The 14,024-nt window shown below is 33.8% G+C and overlaps 1 protein-coding gene across 1 annotated transcript in view; it reads left to right on the forward strand.

The window, feature by feature from the left end:
- HOMER1 (homer scaffold protein 1) overlaps positions 1-14,024 on the forward strand; it is a 132,239-nt gene that overhangs the window by 66,563 nt on the left and 51,652 nt on the right. The window lies entirely within an intron of this gene.

Below are 14,024 nucleotides of genomic sequence, written 5' to 3' on the forward strand. Positions count from 1 at the left end.
GTTCAAAAAAAAAATAGAATTCTTTAGCATATTCGGAAGAATGGTGAAGTGAGATACTCCAAACTCTTTTTCATGAGAATTTTAATTTTGATTGAATTGGTTGAATATTAAGGGTACAGGACTAAACTTATTAGAGACATTGAGGGCCCAAGGAAGAAGAAATTTAAGATTTTTCTTAGGAATGAATGGGGGGGAAACTGTTTGACTATGAGGCTATTCCAGTTTGTTTCTAAAATGCAAATAATTTTGCATAAAAGAGGCACATTTTGTAGTTTTCATAGAGGTGATGCTCTAAGTATTTCAGGATAAGCTCATTCTCGTTTCTATAGCTGTAAGAATGACGGAATGTGTGAACATTTTTGGTTCATCCAGTCTGAAGACTGTATGTTTACACTGATAGTAAACCATACTAGTTTTTAAAATACACAGTTACTACTAAAGAGCAATGTGATTCATGTGCAGTTTTAAAAATATTTGTATTGAGGGAAGCAAAAATTTCTTTCCTATTTAGCACATCCAATTAGTAAATAGATGTAACTACAGTGAACATAATTATAAACTTGATTTCTTTGGCTAAAACTTAAACAAGACATGTGCATTGAATACTGTTGCGTTAAGAAATAAGAACTTTTGTACTTACCATTGGTAAAGCTGTTTCTAGTCTACTTTTTGCACCTAGAATTTTCTGAGTGTTTATTACTTTGCTAATCCTCAGTGCTTGGAATTACTAACTGCGACTGGTCATCTATTGATTTTCTCTGTTTTTGGGAGTCAAATAGTAGTTACTTTCTTTGATGTGAAGATACAGCTTCTTTGACTACTGGAATATATAGGTTAGCCAAGGAGATATTTGAGTTCTGAAAATGAAATTTAACAGGTTGATTTAAGCTTTTGGTTATATTAAAGGCATTATGCAATCTTAGAGTTTTCTTATTTAAAAATTACTTTAGGATTTTAGAAGATTTATCCTCTGAACTTGTTTTGATTTTATATCAATCAATATTAATGAATACTCACTAAGTTACTTGATTAAAATTAAGATTTCTACTTGAGATAGGAAACTGAATCATTTACAACTAATGTTAGAATATCAAAATAACATTAGAGATTTCAGAGATGGTGTAATCTAGGATTTTTCAAACTGTAGTGGTTTGAAATCAACTTAGGTTATTCATTTCATTCTGAAAAAGAAATATAAAATTAAATAGGAAAAAACAAAATAAAACTCAACATTAGGAGAAGAAACTGTGTTTCAGTAATATATATATTTTAGTGTGGGCTGGATTATAGGGTAAAACATCAAAGTTTGAACGCTTGTGCCTTTGACACATGCTTGTGCCTTTGACACATTCCGGACGTTAGATGATTTGTCCTAGGTCACATGGGTTATTAGTAACTACTTTAGGTTTACAGCTTAACGCTTTTGGTCCTAGTATATACTACCAAGTTTTTTAATAGTGCATTTTAGTCTAATCCCCCAAACAAGCACATTGTTGTGTCAGGAATTTAATAAATGTTTCTTTATCAGGAAAACTATATAGAAATAAGATCAATGTTTCATAAATTACACAAAGAATATCAAAATAATTTCTCTTTAAATCTGAAACTCACAAGTGTTTAAACTTGATACACTCTCCTCTTTTACCGTGGCAAAGAAAACATTTAAAATCTGTGTTTTTAAGGCTTGCATATACTGTTTATTTTTGCCTTTCTTCCTCGGTACTTTTTTCAGCAGGAAAGAATGAATAGCCAAAAAGATATTCTGCCAACATTCCTCTGTTCTGGTTGATATCATTTTATTGCTAAATTAGGAGCAAAATCACTAGAACATCTATGTGTTGTTTTTTTTTTTTTAAAGATGGAAGGATATGGGAAACAATGATCTAGTCAGGCAAGTGGACTGAGTTGATGATAGTAATAGCTATTTAGCAAGCCAGCTTGTGCCCTTCTTAACATTTAAGTTTTATACCTAAATCTTACTGATTCATGAATTAACATGCCAAAAGAAGGCCCTGAGTTTTCATTCGGTCCTGAAAATTTAGTAATGTATTTATAGTTTATTTACACTATAAGCTTTATTTATTTTTTAAGAAGTACTACTTAGTTTTAAAAAGAAAAGAAATATTTCTTTTATTAGTCTTTAAGTTTCAAATGTATTTGAAAGAGATGATACTTTAGTGAACTCCCATGCACCTATCTCTGAGCTTCAAAATTTGGGAAAAAATGGCCAGTCTTGTTTCATTTCTAAACCTACCCACTCTTCCATGTTTGTATTTTTAGAGCAAGTCCCAGGCATATAATTTCATCCACAAATATTTTTTAAAAATTACTTCTGTATTTTATTATTTACTAAGCTAGTACAACTTTTATATCTAAATTCTATTTACTGTCATTATAGAGTTACCTTTATTTACTCTTGTCTTTGATTTTTTAAAAATTACGCTGCTGAACTAAATTTTAAAATGTATGAACTGCTCAATATTCCTTAGTCAAATGCTACAGTACTGTTTTGTGTCCTTGTTATAAACTACACAAAAACATTTTCATTAAATAAGTTCTGTTAAATTAACACTTTAAAAAGTATATTTATTTGAATGCTATAGAAGTCTAGAGATGTGTAAAATAGGAAGATTATGAGGATGAAAATCTTTACTAATTTCTTTGGGGAAATAGTATTAAGTTTTACCTGAATTGCTATTTTTTCTTAGAAAATATTTTTTTAACCTAACTGATAATACCCTTTTGGGACTGAACAGGTATACACTGACCCACTGAAGTGTTCAGGATTTTCTTTGAGGCTGTAGTCTTAGATTAGCTATATAATTGACCTTTGAACAACACAGGTTTGAGCTTACAGAGTCCACTAATATGTGGATTTCTTTCAATAGTGAAAATTACAGTAGCACACAATCCTCAGTTGGTTGAATCCATAGATGTGGAACCAGGGATACAGAGGACCACCTGTATATGCATGGCTTTTTGACTGCATTGAGGGTTGACACCCCTAACTGCCTGCATTGTTCAAGAGTCATCTGTATACTAAATAAAATACTGGATGCTTGATAATATATATATCTATCCATGTATATATATAATATGGAGGACAGTTTTGTGTTCTCATTCTAGGAGGGATTTGTTTTCTTCATAGCTATATGGAATTTTGGAATTGACTCGTTATTTCTCAATGAATTCTAGGATATTTTTGAAGATATAAAGCTATCTAAAATTCTTTTAGAAATAGTTAATTTTATAGTTTCTCAGGGCTGTTAGAGGGTAATACTGAAATATAATGCTGAAAACGGAAATTTTTTATTTTGTTCATTGTGAATTTATGATTTTCAGATATATAGTAATATATTGATAAATAGCTGCTGTTATATTTTCGAGAGTTGAGAGCAGATATGTATATATAGCAGTAGTTCATGAAGCTATTTTTATACTGATAAATTTTTAAAAGTTTGATTATCTTAATGGAAAATTGGCTATTTTGAGCACCTATTACATTTAAATTCTTCTAATGTTTAGATAATGTATTCTCATGGTGCTGCTAGAATTTATGCATTTGGAGGTATTGCATGTATCTTCTATTCTGTTAAAGAGATTTTTCCACCACTTTGTGTTTTTCCAACAGATATTCATTAAAGGATATATGCAGAATCATTACTCCTTAGTATGTTGACTTGCTTTAAATGAGTATAATGACAATTTTACCATAATTTGAGTGGGTTTATTCCACTTGTATTTAATAGACTAATTGCTTCATTCATTATCAAAAGCTACTATTTTAAAACTGTGATTAGAGATTTTTGTACATTTTCAAAAATTAAATTTCACTGGAAAATATACATGCAATTTTAGTTACATGTTAAAAAAACAAGCAGTGTTTTATCTTCACTGGAATACATTTTGTACATACTTTGAACATGATACAAACAGAAAAAAATTGTTAAGTGCTCTGGAGAACTATATTCTCCACAGCTGTGCCATTTGTCTCTCTTTTCATGAATAACTTCTAGGATTATAGTTATGAAATAACACAGAAATAATTTCTGTGGACAGCTCTTGTTTGAATAAAACTGTGTAAAGCTGGGGCTTGATTTCACAAGAAGTGCTTTATCATTGATAAAATTGTAGAAAAAAAATGTAACTTGTAGGATTCCCCTTATAGTTAGAGTTACAAATATTGTTATTCTACCTCAAATCAAACCTCAAAATTAGAATTAGTTTTTTAAAAATTAATTTGGAGGCCAAGACAGTGAGAGGGTACAACTGAACATTTTGGAGATAGCAGAATTTCCTTTACCGTAATTATAAACAGCATTTTGTAAGAAGTGCTATGGTAAGTTGGTAGTATATATAGGCCTGCATTTTTCTGGGAACTTAGAAGTAATCCATGTATTTTTGAATAAGATGTGATAAAAGTATAGTTTAGTGTCCGAGTGTTTACTTTCTTAGGTTTTTACATATATATATTTAAATTTCCTATCTTAAATTTTTAAGAGCTAATCTTCATTCTATTTTAATGTCTTCTAAAAGATTTTGAAGAAAATATATTTTCTAAAGCATTTTGGTTGGGAATTATCACTTAATATGGATTATTTGTAAGAAGAGAAGTACTATTCATATGAGATAATGACATTACTAACATACCTCCAGTTAGAGATTGTTCCTTCCCCTTCTTCTTCTCTGCCTTACCACTGAAATTAATGGGAAGAATTTTCACCAGTCCATCCCTTGTGATTGTTAGTTTGTATTTTCAGGGTTACTAGCTTGGAGTTAGGGGTGCTATCGCTCACAAAGAAACAGATGGATCTTAGATTAATTATGACCTCTTCCCTAGGACTTTTAAAATCTTTCTAGGAGGACTTTTAAAAATTCTTTTTTTCCCTCCATTTGTGTTCTTTGAAGACCGTGGTGGGGATTCTGTTGGAAGGGAGGTGTGTGATGATGACAGTTATGCTCTAGGACTTAGGAAAAAACACTCTTCCTTTGGACTTGGCTTTCTGTCTTTCCTCTTACTAGAGTAGCAACGTGTGAACATAAGCAGAGACCAAGCAAGTCACATGAATGTGTGACGTTTGTGATGTGTGGTATATGACAGTATGGAATTGTGAGGTCTGTGGTAAGGGGAAGTGTACATGGTTCTTCCAAAGACACTAAAGTTTTTAAAACATAAGGCCAAACAGAGAAATGAAGATTATGTGACCCATCTGGTTTCTAGTTTAAACTTTCAAAAGGAATCTTTGTGAGTTATTAATATATATGGTTTAGCCCAAGGTAATGATTTTAAGCAAATTCCCAGCTAGTAATATCTGTTGTCATAATGCCCTTATTAAGTTCTTGGTGGTGGTATTTGGAAGTATATGATTTGAAGATTTGGAATCCTGGATATTTACTCTTTGGTGACATACTACTCTGATAGGTGTTATTACCACTCTCAAATACAAAAATCTGACAATGTCCCTTTTCTCCTTAAAATATTTCAATGGCATGATGTATGTAGACCAGTTCATGGTCATCGGATGAGACTTACCCAGTCTCATCACCTTGTGATTTTGTAGCAGCTACTTGCATTTGCTTTTGGTCCTCCACTTCCCAGGTGGCGCAGTGGTTAATGAATCCACCTGCCAGTGCAGGAGACGCAAGAGATGTGGGTTCGATCCCTGGGTCAGGAAGATCCCCTGAAGTGGAAAACGGCAACCCACTACAGCATTCTTGCCTGGAAAATGCCATGGACAGAGGAACCTTGTGGGCTGCAGTCCATGGGGTCGCAGAGTCAGACACAGCTGCGCACACATGCACTCCACTTACGAGCGAGCAAACACAATACTGCTCATCTGCAAGTCTTTGCTCCCTTGTTTTTTTGATGTTCTCCCTTTTCTTTGGAGTGACTGTACACACACACACACACACACACACACACACACACACACACACACACACACACACACACACACACACACACACACACACACACACACACTCCATGCTTCCTTGCACCCCACCTCTGTTTTTGTTATTAGTCGCTTAGTCTTGTCGGACTCTTTGTGACCCAATAACTGTAGCCTGCCAGGCTCCTCTGTTCATGAGATTTCCCAGGCAAGAATACTGGAGTCGGTTGCCATTTCCTTCTCCAGGGGATCTTCTTGACCCAGGAATCAAATCCGTGTCTCCTGCAGGTCTCCTGCATTGCAGGTGAATTCTTCACCACTGAGCCTCCCACCTCTGTCTCTAAGTTGATCACCAGCTGATGAACGCCAGTGTATCCTTAGAAGTTCCAGCATTACGTCCTCTAATAAGCTCTGTTTCACGTCTCCAGACTGAATTGTGTGTCTCCTCTATTAAATCCTTGTTGCCTCCAAACTGACATATACAGGTTGACATTAGCCTCTCAGTCTCTCCTGGGGCAGTGATTGTGATTTATTCATTTATATCACCGATGCTTAGTACAGTAGGGATTCATTAAACATATGAAGGGAACGATGTTCCTCGCAAAAATGGAGTATATGCTCTGAATGCCCTTGGTATAGTGCTTCAAGTGTGGGGTTACACCTACAGATTCATAAGACCTTAAAGCTGAGATATATTAATAAAACTAGTTACAATCTTTGAACAGCAGTCACTCTAATCAATTTAAGTCTTGAGTTTAACTGAGTTAATCTAATTGTCTTCAAAATCACATAACCCTCCAAAAGGGTTTGTTTTCTCTATCATGTTTCAGACTCTCCTTGTCTCATTTTTTTTTTTTCTATCATTGTTCAATGTATATTTGCCATCACTTGCTGAACTCCCCTCTAGAGTCTTGGCTTCCAGCTAAACTTCGTTGAGTTGTATTTCTTGGTAGCGCATACTGTTTCTAGTCATTAGGCATGTAAGAGATAAGCAATAAATGTGCTGTGTGGAAAAATATGCATGTGCTTTTACTGTCACTGAGATGACAGAAAGGGTTAAATAAATTGGTGCAGCTTGATCATTAGCGTAAAAATATCCCACATATATGTATTCACTTGAGCAGAGCTAACAAAGATACCCATGTGAAGAATAATTACCTTTTTAATTCTAACAGGGTCTACTTAGCTATTGATATTCTCATTAATATTGTTCGTAGCAGTTTGATTGAGCTACAGTGCACATACTAGACAATTCACCTATTTAAAGTATATAATTCAGTGATTTGGGGTACAACCAAAACTGTCCAACAGAGTTTCTACAATCATGACCACAATCAATTTTAGAACACTTCACTACCTACCCGTAAAGCCTGTACCCTTAGTGGTCACTTCCCTCTTGCCCTTTTTACACTACCTGCCTCCCCCAGTCCTAGGCAATCACTCATCGACTTTCTCTCTCTGTAGATTTGTCTATTCTGGACATTGTCTATAAATGGAATCATATGATATGTGATCTTTTATGACTGGATTCTTTTACTTAGGATGTTTTCAGTGTTTATCCATGTTGTAGCATATGTCAATACTTCATTTCCTTTTACTGCCAAATAATATTCTCTTAACCCACTCATCAGTTTATAGACGTTTGGATTGTTTCCACTTTCTGGAAGTTCCACCATTGTTATGAATAATGCCGCTATGAACATTTATGTATGTGTATTTGTGTGGATATAGGTTTTCAGCTCTCCAAGTATATACCTAGTAGTGGAATCGATGGGTCATATGGTAATTCAATGTTTAACCTTTGGAAGGAACTGCCAGACTGTTTTGCAAAGCAGCTGCACCATTTTGAATCCCCCCCAGCAGTATGTCAGAGTTCCAGTTTCCCCACATCAACACTTGTTAGTTTCTCTTTTTTGTTATAGCCCTCCTAGTAGGTTTGATGTGGTGTCTCATTGTGGTTTTGACTTTTATTTCCTTGATGGCTGATGTTGACCATTTTTTCATGTGCTTACTGGCCACTTGTATATCATCTCTGAAGAAGTAGCTACTCAGTTTCTTTGCCCATTTTTAATTGGGTTTTTATCTCTTTGTTGTTGAATTGTAATTCTTTATATGTTCTAGATGTTAACCCCTTATAAGTTAAATAATTTGTGGATATCAATATTTTCTCCAATTCTGAAGGTTGCCTCTTCACTTTCTTGATGGTATCCTTTGCAAAACAAAAGCTGTTAATTAAGTTCATCTATCTTTTTTTTTCCCTCTTGTTGTTTATGCTTATGGTGTCATATCTAAGAAACCATTGCCCATAGGCACAAAGATTTATAACTGTGTTTTCCTTAAGAATTCTATGATTTTTAACTCTTATATCTGGATCTGGCCAGTTTTGAGTATTTCCATATGTGATGTAGAATAGAGGCCCAACTTTCCTCTTTTATATGCGGATATCCAGTTGTCCCAGCATCATTTGTTGAAAAGACTGTTCTTTTTCTACCGAGTTTTCTTGGCATCCTTGTGAAAGTCAGTTGACCATAAGTGTTTATATCTGAAGTCTCCGTTCTATCTCATTGATCTGTCCTCAAGCTGTTCTTCATTATGGCAGCTTTGTAGTAAGTTTTGAGATTTGGGATGTGTGTTCTCCTATTTTATTCTTCCTTTTCAGGATTGTTCTGACTATAATGAGTCCCTAGAATTTCCATGTGAGCTTTTGGATCAGCTTGTGAATTTCTATAAAGAAGTAAGTTGGGATTCTGATAGGAACTCCACTGAATCTGTAGTGAAATTTGGGGGGCGGTGTGTGTGTTAGTCTGTCAGTCGTGTCTGATTCTTTATGACCCATGGACTGTAGCTGTCCAGGCACCTCTGTGCATGGAATTCTACAGGCAAGAATACGGGAGTGGGTTGCCATTTCCTTCTCCAGGGAATCTGATCTTCCCCACCCAGGGATCGAACTTGGGTATCCCACATCGCAGACAGTTTCTTTACCGTCTGAGCCACCAGGGAATCCTGTCTTAATGTTAAGTCTATCAATTCATGAACATAATGATGTTTTCCCACTTAGCTCTTCTTTAGTTTCTTTCAACAGTGTTGTTTAGTTTTCAGAGCATAAGCTTTGTACTTCTTTTGTTGAATTTATTCCTAAGTATTCTTTTTGATGCTGTTATTAATGGAATTGTTTCTTGTTCATACTGTATATAGAAATACAGTTGATTTTTTTATAGTGATAGTGTGGAGCATAAAATTGGCTAAACTCTAATTAGTTTTATTAGATTTTTAAGTGACATCCGTAGGATTTTCTATATACAAAATCATGTCATCTGCAAATAGAAATAATTTTACTTCTTCCTTTCCATTCTTGATGCCTTTTATTTCATTTTCTTGACTAATTACCCTGTCTGGAACCTTAGTACAATGCTGAATAGAAGTGACAAGAGTGGACATCTCTGTCTTGTTTCTGATCTTAGAGGGAAAGTTCTCAGTCTTTCATCGTTCAGTATGTTATTAGCTGTGGCTTTTCATATATATTCCTAGTTTCTTAGTTTTTTTTTTCCCATTACTATTTAGCCTGATTGATTATAATGATTTCTTTCCCATAATTGGTATCTTTAAGAATCTGTGCTTTGACAAATATAACAATATGCTTTTCTTATATTTACTTCTTAAAAGGTAATCAATATTTTATTTTAAAGGGAAAAAAAAACCCCTCAATTTGAGAGGAGGAATTTTTCTGATAAAATTGTTGTTATTTTTTAAAAGCCTATCACTGGGCCTCAGTTTTCATACATATAAATAGGAAACCTTCGAGTTTTCTAGCTTTTATCTCTAGAATATGTGAAGAACTTTTACAGACAAGGGGATGGGAGTATATTTGCTTCTTAACTGATTTTGTTAGTGATATAGTTGACTCTTCATGTTTTTTAATTAAGAGAAAATAACTGATAAAAATGTCCTTTTTTAAAAAAGAGAAAGAATGTAAATAATCTTTTAAAAATGATACCAGATAAAGATGATACAGACAGGAAAGAACATGCCTGCAATGCGGGAGACCCGGATTTGATCCCTGGGTCAGGAAGATCCCCTGGAGAAGGAAAAGGCTACCCACTTTAGTATTCTTGCATGGAGAATCCCATGGACAGGAGAGTCTGGTGGGCTACAGTCCATGGGGTCGCAAAGAATTGGAGGCGACTGAGCAACTAAGCAGGAATGCACGCACTGGATAAATCATAGCATTATTTCAATGAATGTAAAGCGTGTTCTTATTAAATATGAATAGAAATACACATATTAAGTTATTCATTGGGAATAGCTCTGATTTCTAGTGTAAATATTACTCTAGAAAAGACTCATCCTCCATTTATCCTTACTGAATTATAGAAATGTTAGTTGATGATTATGTTAAGTGATCAGTTATGTGATCAGTGCTTCTTTTGTGCCAAGAGTATTCTTAGTTTACCATGAAGGGGTTGCATTTCTGGATGCATATAGTTTTCAACTTACTTGATGCTAACCTTTAAGCAACATAAAGATGTTATAGTCATGCTGCAGGACAGTTTAAAACCTGCCTGTGCATACAAAGTAGAAAATTAAGTCACTAGGTAGATTTAGTTAAATTTTTTTACTCTCATTTACTTTGGAAAGCAAAATATTTTTAAATTTAAAATTTCTGACACTAAAAGTTCTCCATGATACTTAATATGAAACCTTAGAAACAATTATATATAAAGATTTCCTTCATAGCTGCTTTGGCGTCTATAACGTGAGGTTTTTGGAAAAGCATGTTAGCAAAAGTGATTTTAGGAAGTGTATTTGATCCTTTGACTTAATAGTTTTTTGTAATCAGATCATTTTAGGTTATGCTTTACTCACAAGTTAAATTACTATTAAAGAGGTGACCTAAAGCATCTCTGGCTCTGTGAAATAACAGATTTTTTTTTTCTCATGAGATACAGAGAATGAATATTAGTAATTTGTTCAGTTACATGAAGAATAATATCACTGGGTATTTCTGACTCCACAGACAGTGCTATTGTATAGTACCTCTTCAGGCCTCTTCAACTTCTTTTAAAAGGTATAGCTAAGCCATCCTGTTATTATTACACATTATCAGAAAGTCTTAGTTTCCATGCCAAAGGAGATGTACTTTATCTTAGAGGTCTCATAACCCACAGGATATATTAGGTGTCAGGGCCTAGACAAATATCACATTTTAGTTTTGGAGAGAAATAGGTCTCTTGGGCAGAAACAGTAAAGAAGAAAAGTTACATATCTAAGCGAACTCAATTGCCTTTCCCCCACTTCCCACTTTAGGAAAAGTTTCTGCTTGAATGTTTTTTCTTTTTATGGGAAAGCTGAACTCTTTTACTTCCTTACATCCTGATGTATACTGGAAGGCTTTTTGGTTTGTTTTTTTTCCTTCAATTAAGATTTTTTTCCTACTGCGGAGACAACCTGTTTTCCTTGGTAGATGACTTCTGTAACCACCTTTAGTTTTGGAACATAGTGGAGTCACCATTTCCACGGAAGAAGAGGATCTGCAGTTTATCCTAATTGGAAAGATCAAATAGTCCCTGACTGAGAGAGTAACTGATATGGATGAAACATGACACTAAAAAGTTCTAATCGTCACAGATTTAACTGTGAAGAGTCAAAAGAACTAGTGCCTATAATGAAGATACTTAAATGTATGAGTTCCTCAGTATGCCTAGATAACACTTAGGATATCTCTGAGTAGCAGAAGAAAGAAATGATTTGGCATGGCATCTTATATTTGTTCCTTTGGTAAATGCTATTATATTTGCTCGATCTAATTTTCAGAAGCCTGAAAGCCCTTGATGGAGAAAATTTTCTGCGTCTTAAAAATCGAAATAGCTATTATTCCTGATAAAGATAGTGGGAAAAAAGCAACCTAATTTTCCTAGACTTCAAGATAGAACTGATTTGTAGATGCTGTGTAAGACTTTGATACAGCTATTTTTCTGTGTGTAATTTGATACACTTTTCTTGGTCCATTTCTTTTGTCATAACATGAGAACACTTAGCTCCCCACCTCACAGGGATGTTGTGAGGCAAATTTTAATTGCTCTTAAGAAAAGTGTAGAATTAATCATTCTTGATTCTCTCTTTGTTGGTAGTGTCCACAATCATGAGGTTTTATTTTAAAACTTACTAGTGCTTTCCAATAGTTATAAATGGGTATTTATAGGTGTATTAAAATGAAAGTAGAATAATGAAGTTGCATTTGATTTTATTAGTGAGCATCCTTGTAAATAATTTAACTGCATGAAATGTTGCATTAATTTTTTTTCAACAAAGAGCCTTTATACAATTATAATTAAAGAAAAGCTAAAGTAAAAGTGTCTGGTTTCCCCTTTTATTTAGTTGAGTTTAATTACTCATACCTTTTAGAGAAATAAAGTGTAACCCAAGCTATCAATTTCTAATGAGTAGAAAATGAAAAATACAATGAAATAGATATAATTTAAAGGAAAAACTCATAAGAGGTGCCCAAAATTTAGGCTTTGAGTAAAATTCTTGTGTTATTAGGTAGAGGTGAAATTTTAGTAATATTTTCATTAAAAATAAGATTACTGTAGGAATAGAGATTTGATAAGCAGTTGCTTCACATCACAGCGAATAGAGAGAGCAAATTTGCATTATTAAATAAAGGAAGAATGTTTAAGTATTAGCTAAAACTCATGCATAGAAAATTCTTGTTAGCCTGCAGAATTTGATTTTATTTATACAATTTCATTTTCATAACATATTTTGGAAAGTAGTTGTACAACATTTTCTGTTCCACATAAACCAGCCAGCCCAGTTTTACAAATCAAACTTAGATAAAGTGTGTGGATTACTGGATAGTGGCTCCCAGAGTGAGACGCTTAAATCGCTGGCAAATAATTGCTGCAAATGCGTCTGCTGCTTTGTTTTTACCATGTGTGGTATCAAAAGACAAATCAAGTGAAAGTGAATTTCCGGATTCAGGATTATAATCTGGCATTTGTAAACAAATGATTTAGAAGATCTTTTCTAAATTACTGTATTATTTAAATGTGTGTTTTATAACCTATTCTATAAAAATGGGACATTGTCCTAGATTAAGTGTGTTTCTATCAAGATAGTATTTTAAATCAGAATATTGCATTTTTTGAACTCCTCACTTAAAAAAATTAATAGCTTTAGATGAACTTTGTAAGCTTCACTTTAGCTGAGATCCTGCTGCTCCCTACTGTCATGCATGCCCCAAAATTCACTCACTCGTGTTGTTTAAATCGCTAACCTCTTTAACTTCTATAGGGGAGCTAACTATTGAAGAGGCCTTTCTTCAGCTAACTTGGTTTTATCCCTCTTCTCAACATTTTCATAATAAGCCCTCATTTAAGCATTTTATGCGTACGTTCAGATCAACTACTGATATGAATCATATAAATTGGTTCATAGTGTATTACTCTTTATTCCCTTTAATGCTGATATGTTTAAATACTGCAGGGAGAATAGTATTTTGGAAATCCTAACGTCATAATAATGAGAAGAACACAAACCAAACAGTTAGTTTGAGAATAATTATGAAATTATTGATGAATTTTATGTATACGCATTAATTTAAAAAAAGCTTCTTTAAGAATAATTCTGAACCTGGTTTCTCTTGCCCATACTGATTTTTTAAGTATCAAAAATGATTTATAAAACTGAGAGGTTATTTTCTGATTAAAAAAAGTAGAGCACTTTGTTTTCCTCTCAGATACGGTAGCATCTAATGTAGTATGTGCTCTTCTCACAAATCTATCATAGAAAGTAAAAGTTCAAGTTGATGAACATGTGCTTCTGAAATAATGAAGAAATATAACCACACTAGTCATTACCTTAACACTATTCCTTTTCTGATCTTTAAAACTTAGAAGGGCTATCTTGCATCGGTGCCTGTTTTATTATGGGAACAGTTTATAAAATATATCCTGAACCTGATATAATTCTAGAGAGAATAGTTTCCCGGGAGGAAGTGTGGATAATATAATGGTTTGTGATCATTTGTCGGTCTCTGAAAATAAAACACGTTCTTACCATCATATGGCTTTCAGAAATAAAAAGCTAAACTGGGGTTCTTCTGGCTATGCCACCAGTAGTGTTCTTTTAAGA

Source organism: Cervus elaphus, chromosome 12 (assembly GCF_910594005.1).
Source record: "Cervus elaphus chromosome 12, mCerEla1.1, whole genome shotgun sequence".
In the NCBI taxonomy this organism is placed as follows: Eukaryota; Metazoa; Chordata; class Mammalia; order Artiodactyla; family Cervidae; genus Cervus; species Cervus elaphus.